This window comes from Amblyraja radiata, chromosome 29 (genome assembly GCF_010909765.2).
Source record: "Amblyraja radiata isolate CabotCenter1 chromosome 29, sAmbRad1.1.pri, whole genome shotgun sequence".
In the NCBI taxonomy this organism is placed as follows: Eukaryota; Metazoa; Chordata; class Chondrichthyes; order Rajiformes; family Rajidae; genus Amblyraja; species Amblyraja radiata.
In genome coordinates, this window is record NC_045984.1 from 873,015 (window position 1) to 881,313 (window position 8,299).

At 44.3% G+C, this 8,299-nt stretch overlaps 1 protein-coding gene across 1 annotated transcript in view; it reads right to left on the bottom strand.

Moving 5' to 3' along the window:
* Nucleotides 1-5,766, bottom strand: part of LOC116989701 (integrin alpha-X-like) — a 139,027-nt gene extending 133,261 nt beyond the window's left edge. The window contains exon 1 of the mRNA XM_033047298.1: nt 5,555-5,766. The gene's annotated coding sequence lies outside the window, so the exon portion shown is untranslated. The remainder of the gene's footprint in view (nt 1-5,554) is intronic.
* Between the last annotated feature and the right edge of the window lie 2,533 nt (nt 5,767-8,299).

The window sequence follows — 8,299 nt, forward strand, 5'->3', positions numbered from 1 at the left end:
GGATGCGAGGGAGGTCAGGAGGTCTACTTCGAACCAGTTCGAGTACAAGTCGGCTAGGACAAGGTAATGTTTACCGCACCACTCGAAAATTTCAGCAGCCACCAAGGTCCAGGCCTAGGCTGGCGCAGGTTGTTGCAGTAGGGGCTGCCTTTGCTGGTGAGGTGCAAGACTGTTGCAGGTAGAGCAAGACGAGACACGGTCTCGAATGCACTTGGCCATCCCAGGCCAGTAGAACTGGCACTGTGCGTGGGCGATCGTAGCATCAACACCCGGGTGTCCGCTGTGTGCCACACTGTAGTATTTGTCGTACAGCGAGGAAGGGTTCACGACCTTGTGGCCCTTAACAATAACGCTGTCCTGTATGACCAGTTCGTCGCGAACTAGGAAGAACGGCTGTGCCTCTGCTGGTGCGCTGGCGCACTTGTTCGGCCAACCCCCTTTGATCACTGATGATAGTCATTGTAGTGCGGAGTCCACGGCAGTATGTTCGGCCAGGCACTGTAGTTCCTTGGTGGGGACGAAGTCGACGCCAGCACTAGAAGGTCTTCCCATTCATAGGGGTGGCGGTCACAGGACACTCGAGGTGCACGAGAGAGAGTGTCAGCAACGTGCATGTCAGTACCTTTTTTGTAAACAATGGTGAAGCCAAAACGCTGGAGCTGCATCATAATACATTGCAGTCTGGCAGGTGCAGCATGGATCGGCTTGTTCTGGATCGGCTTATTCAGGATCGGCAACAATGGCTGGTGGTCAGATTCGATGACCCCTTGTCGAGTGGTATCTGCCAAAACGAGCTCTTTGCATCGAGGACAGAGCAGACGGTGGCCTGTCCGACCTGTGCTGCAACATCCTCAACTGTCCTCATGGGGTAGGATCAAGTCTTTAGGGTTAACACACACATGGATCTAATTCTTGTCCTTTTTTAACGTGGCAACCATGGTGGACAACCACTCGGTGGGCTCGCTGAACGCTTCTAGCACACCCATGGAGACCATGTTGTTTAACATGGACTCAACTTTGTTTGTGAAATAAATAAAAGTGGTAAGAGAGGTAGTGCATCTCTGTCGAGCCTTGGGCCTGTACATAGTTAATGGTAGGCTCAGAGGGGACTCGCTGGGAAGGTTCACATATTCCTCAGCTCTTGGGTCTAGCGTGGTAGACTACGCAATTACTGACATAGACCCGTGCACTATCAGTGCATTCACTGTTAGGCAGCAATCCCCTCTCTCAGACCATAGTCAAATCAACTGTACCTAAAATTTCCTGTTCAGACTAAAGAGGTAAAAAAGGAACCCAGTAAGCTGTATAAACTAAATCAGACTTACAAATGGGCTTCAGATAGTGGAGATAAATTTATCATGGCCCTGAACTCACCCGATCTCACAAATAAAATACTGAAATTCAAGACAAACCCATATGAGACTACTAGAGATGGTGTAAACATGGCTATAAATGACATTAATATGATCTTCCACAAGGCAGCCATCAAAGCTGACCTTGTGAAACAGAAGAGAAAAATTATCAAAAAACACAACCATGAAAAATGGTTCGACCATGAGTGTAAAAGTGTCAGAAAAGAGCTGAGGAAAATATCGAACCAAAAACACCGTCAACCGAACAACCCAGACTTACGTATTAGATATAATGAAACTCTTAAAAGGTATAAACACACGATTAGAAACAAAAGACAAAACTACACTCACAAGAGACTTGAAGAAATTGAAAATTCCATGAATCAAAACCAATTTTGGGATATGTGGAATAACCTGAGCACAACAAAACTACAAACACTACCAATTCAAGACGGTGATATCTGGAGAGCACACTTCAAAAATCTATATAAGGACATCCCAATAAATAAAATAAACTCAAATTATTCCCATATCAAAGAAAAACTCCAAACACTAGAAACAGTAATTAAAGATTATCAAAACCCTCTTGATTCCCCAATTACCTTGGAAGAACTGACCATAAAAATAAAATCCCTCCACTCAAAGAAAGCTTGTGGGCCAGACAGCATCAAAAATGAAATGCTCAAGTACAGCAGGACACAGTGCTTAGGCTGTTCAACATCATACTACACTCAGATTATTTCCCTGATATTTGGTGCCAAGACCTTATTTCACCCATTTATAAGAGTGGAAACAAATTAGACCCAAATAATTATCGTGGCATCTGTGTCAGTAGCCGCCTAGGGAAGTTATTCTGCTGTATCATAAACAACAGAATGCAGGATTTCCTTAATAAACACAACATTCTCAGTAAAACCAAATTGGCTTCCTCCCAAAACCACTGACCACATTTATACCCTCCACTCTCTCATTGAAAAACATGTACACCAAGCGAAAAATGGGAAAATATTCGCCTGTTTTATTGACTTTGAGAAAGCATTTGACTCTATTTGGCATGAAGGGCTCTATTACAAACTCCTCGGCTGTGGTATAGGAGGAAAGGTATATGACCTTATCAAATCAATGTATCTGAATAATAAATGTAGCGTTAAAATTGGGGACAAACGCACTGATCTCTTCGCCCAGAGAAGAGGCGTCCGGCAAAGGTGCAATCTGAGCCCGACACTGTTTAATGTATATATCAACGATTTGGCAGTAAAGTTGGACTAGAGCACAGCGCCGGGCCTCTGTCTTCTGGACGGAGAGGTAAAATCCCTGTTTTATGCGAATGACTTGGTTCTGCTGTCCCCCACAGAACAGAGACTGCAGCAACAGTTGGACCTACTTGATGAGTACTGCCAAAATTGGTCCCTGGCAGTAAATCTAAAGAAAACCAACATCATAATTTTTCAGAAAAGACCCAGATGCCAGGAAGATAAATACAAATTTACTCTCAATGGTATTGTAATCGAACACACTATGATCTATACTTACCTTGGTCTAACTATTTCAGCATCAGGGAATTCAATATGGCAGTCAATGCACTAAAAGAGCTCGAAGAGCTCTGTATGCAATAAAAAGAAGATTCTACAACATCCAAATCCCAATTAAAATCAGGCTTAAAATATTTGACAGTGTAATCCAGCCTATTGCGCTTTACGGTAGTGAAGTATGGGGTCCGCTCAGTCACCATAGGGAAAAACATTCAACGGAGGCCCTGCATGCGGAATTTTGTCGGAACATCCTCCGTATCCAAAGGAAAACACCAACAAACGCATGTAGGGCGGAACTAGGCAGATACCCACTGATTATAAATATCCAGAAAAGAGCACTAAATTTTTGGAATCACCTTAAATCTAGCCCCCCAGATACCCTCCAGTTTAAAGCCCTTCAAACACAAGAGGGGAACCCAGAAAAGAGTTCCCTGTGTCAGTTGGTACTGAGATTAACTACCCCTACTCAGTTAAACCCTATCCAGTTAAACCCTGACCGGCCTCAGATCAATACTGGCCCCCAATCACCAATTAGAGTGAACCAAATTATCAAACAATGTTAAGAAACGTACTTGGAACATTGGGATAAAGAAACCAAAAGCCAAAGCAGATTAGAATGTTACCGTGCCCTAAAAAGAGATTATAAATTGGCAGACCATCTCTCAACTGTTAGAGACATAAAGCAGAGACAGACCCTCACCAAATACAGATTAAGTGACCACTTGAAAAAGGAAGACAGAAGAGATTCTGGCAACCAAGAGAAAACAGAATATGCGGCCACTGTTTGACTGATGAGGTTGAAACAGAGGTGCACTTCCTCCTAAAATGCAATAAATTTGACAAAACAAGGAAAGCATACTTTGACAAACTCAGTGTGGCAACCCCTGATTTTAAAGAACTAGTTGATACATCAAAACTAAGAATAATCCTTGGCGAAGGAAATACGGCACATCTTGGTGCATAATAATAATAATAACTTTATTTATAAAGCACTTTAAACAACCGCAGTTGCCACAAAGTGCTGTACATGAGAACTCATGGACAAAAAGTTATTACAAACCATTACAATACGTAACAGCATGCCATAACCTGAGAGACGGTGAATGACCAACATGCACATTTGTACGCACACACTAATCGACATTAACTAACACTAAGAAATTAATATTGAATTGCTAAATTTGCTATTGTGTTGTACTGCTTACAGCTACAAGAACGTGTAGCAATCAATAAAGGGCTATTGGCCTATTGCAAGTTTATGTACAGGGACATATCTATCCATGCACTGTATACTTGTATTTATACTTATGCATTTCAAATATATATGAAATGTTTTAGACTTTGTCAATATAACAATGTTTTTTTATCATGCCAATAAAGTTTTTTTAATTGAAATTGAAAAATTGAAATTGACAGAGAGAGAGAGAGAGAGAGAGAGAGAGAGAGAGAGAGAGAGAGAGAGAGAGAGAGAGAGAGAGAGAGAGAGAGAGAGAGAGAGAGAGAGAGAGAGAGAGAGAGAGAGAGAGAGAGAGAGAGAGAGAGAGAGAGAGAGAGAGAGAGAGAGAGAGAGAGAGAGAATCAGAGACAGAGAGACAGACAGAGAGAGAGACACACACACAGATAGAGAGACAGAGAAAGAGAGAGAGGGAGAGAGTCAGAGAGAGAGACAGAGAAAGGGAGAGACAGAGAGAGGGGGGGGAGGAGAAACTGAGGGAGACAGAGGGAGATACAGACAGACAGAGAGACAGAGAGAGAGACAGAGAGAGAAAGACAGAGAGGGAGAGACAGAGAGACAGCGAGAGAGAGACAGAGAGAGAGACACTGACACACAGGGACGGGGCAGGGACACCAAGAGAGAGAGGGAGACAGAAAGGTAGATAGAAGGAGAGACAGGGAAAAAATAAAGAGATGGAGAGATGAATATAATTTGATGTTTCCATGACCAGTTCAATGAAGAGATTGAGAATTACACAAGCGGATTCCTGTAGGGCGTAATGACATGTATTTTATTTTATTTTATTCTTTATTTCGAACAGAATAAAAGACTAAAAAGCAAGTGTGAAACCGCATACAAAAAACAAAATAAGAATATTTATAAAGTATCATAAACAATATCTATAAATAAATGAAATCGTATGTGTCCGAAGAGCAGGAAGAAGCCAAAGCTTATTAATTCCCACCCCTTACTCAACTGCTTATAATTATCATACAAATTTAGCAGCTATATGTACACCGTATGTACACCATATATACACCAGCAGCTATATGTACACCATATGTACACCATATGTACACCAGCAGCTATATGTACACCATATGTACACCATATATACACCAGCAGCTATATGTACACCATTTGTACACCAGCCACTATATGTACACCAAATTATTTACATTTATACACTAACCAAATATTTACAGCCATACAAAAAAAGAGAAAATAAGAAAAAAGAAAAGAAAAATCCTCATATACTATACAGTATCTTAGTCATATATACAACCCATCATCCTATAATCACCCTTCCCAATACAATCAGTATAACAAATATCCCACTCACAATCACCTATCCTCATCCCAATATCATTTAAAAAAAGTGTTTTTGTACATCTTTTTAAACAGAAATATGTTTGTGCTAAGTTTTATCTCCTGTATTATTAATGTCTAAATACCTTGACACCAGTAAAGGGTGTTGAACTCTGCTGGCAATCAAACAATTGTCAGGCAAATAATTACATGTTGATTTTCTCGATAACTGTTCACACTTGCTCACCACATCCTTGCCTTACACTGAATGCAAATGTCGAAAACACAAATTTATTTCCAGTCAGTGGTGAAGACTACAAGAATAGATCCCTCAGTGAAACAACTCCACTTCTCGATATCTGAAGTGTTTAAGAAGGAACTGCAGGTGCTGGAAAATCGAAAGTACACAAAAATGCTGGGGAAACTCAGCGGGTGCAGCAGCATCTATGGAGCGAAGGAAATAGGCAAAGTTTCGGGCCGAAACCCTTCGGACGAAACCATTCTACAAGGCTGAGGCCACGCGACAACTCTCGGACACCTCCTCCTACTTACCCCTGGACCATGACGCCACTGACGAGCACCAGGCCACTATCTCTAGCACCATCACCGACTTCATCAACTCCCACGCCCTGCCCGACCGAGCCTCCAACCTCATCGTTCCCCAGTCCCGCACGGCCCGATTTTACCTTCTCCCCAAAATCCACAAACCTGACTGTCCAGGAAAACCCATTGTCTCTGCCTGTTCGTGCCCCACCGAACTCATTTCCACATACTTTGACTCCATCCTATCCCCCTTGGTTAAATCCCTCCCTACCTATGTTAACCATATAACATATAACATATAACAATTACAGCACGGAAACAGGCCATCTCGGCCCTACAAGTCCGCGCCGAACAATTTTTTTCCCTTAGTCCCACCTGCCTGCACTCATACCATAACCCTCATTCCCTTCTCATCCATATGCCTATCCAATTTATTCTTAAATGATACCAACGAACCTGCCGCCACCACTTCCATTGGAAGCTCATTCCACACCGCTACCACTCTCTGAGTAAAGAAGTTCCCCCTCATGTTACCCCTAAACTTCTGTCCATTAATTCTGAAGTCATGTCCTCTTGTTTGAATATTCCCTATTCTCAAAGGGAAAAGCTTGATCTCATCAACTCTGTCTATCCCTCTCATCATTTTAAAGACCTCTATCAAGTCCCCCCTTAACCTTCTGCGCTCCAGAGAATAAAGACCTAACTTATTCAACCTATCTCTGTAACTTAGTTGTTGAAACCCAGGCAACATTCTAGTAAATCTCCTCTGTACTCTCTCTATTTTGTTGACATCCTTCCTATAATTGGGTGACCAAAATTGTACACCATACTCCAGATTTGGTCTCACCAATGCCTTGTACAATTTTAACATTACATCCCAGCTTCTAAACTCAATGCTCTGATTTATAAAGGCTAGCATACCAAAAGCTTTCTTTACCACCCTATCTATATGAGATTCCACCTTCAAGGAACTATGCACTATGTTCAAGACACCTCAGACACTCTCCGTCGTCTCCACGCATTCCACTCTCTAGGCCCCCACCCCCTCATCTTCACCATGGACGTCCAGTCACTCTACACCTCCATCCCCCACCAGGATGGTCCCAAAGCCCTCGACCGGAGAAGCAACCTATACCCAGCCACTGACACTCTCCTCTGCCTAGCGGAGCTGGTCCTTACCCTCAATAACTTCACGTTCGACTCCTCCCATTTCCTCCAAATACAAGGCGTAGCTATGGGCAAACGCCTGGGCCCCAGCTACGCCTGCCTCTTTGTCGGGTACGTCGAACAATCCTTGTTCAATACGTACCAGGGCCCCATCCCCGACCTCTACCTCCGCTACATCGACAACTGCTTTGGTGCCACCTCCTGCACCCACACACAACTGACTGACTTCATCCGCTTCACCACTAACTTCCATCCGGCACTCACATAAACCTGGACCATTTCCGACACGTCCCTACCATTCCTTGACCTCACTATCTCCATCGCAGGTGATAGACTTCTGACCGGCATCCACTATAAACCCACTGACTCCCATGGCTATCTGGACTACACTTCTTCCCACCCTGCTTCCTGTAAGAACTCCATCCCTTACTCCCAATTCCTCCGTCGATGCCGCATCTGCTCCCAGGGTGAGGCGTTCCACACCAGGGCACCTGAAATGTCCTCATTCTTCAGGGAACGGGGATTCCCCTCCTCCACAATAGATGAGGCTCTCACCAGGGTCTCTTCCATACCCCGCAACACTGCTCTCTCTCCCCATCCCCGCACTCGCAACAAGGGCAGAGTCCCCCTAGTCCCCACCTTTCACCCCACCAGCCATCACATACAACAAGTTATCCTCCGTAAGTTTCGCCACCTCCAACATGACCCCACCACTCGCCACATCTTCCCATCTCCCCACATATCTGCCTTCCGCAAAGACCACTCCCTCCGTAACTCCCTTGTCAATTCTTCCCTTCCGTCCCGTACCACCCCCCTCCCGGACACTTTCCATTGCAACTGCAAGAGATGCAACACTTGTCCCTTTACCTCCCCCCTCGACTCCATTCAAGGACCCAAGCAGTTGTTCCTGGTGCGACAGAGGTTCACCTGCATCTCCTCCAACCTCATCTATTGCATCCACTGCTCTAGATGTCAGCTGATCTACATCGGTGAGACCAAGCGGAGGCTGGGCGATCATTTCGCCGAACACCTCCGCTGGGTCCGCAATAACCAACCTGATCTCCCTGTGGCTCAGCACTTCAACTCCCCCTCCCATTCTCCATGCGACCTCTCTGTCCTGGGTCTCATCCATTGCCAGAGTGAGCAACACCGGAAATTGGAGGAGTCTTGGGGTGTCTGCA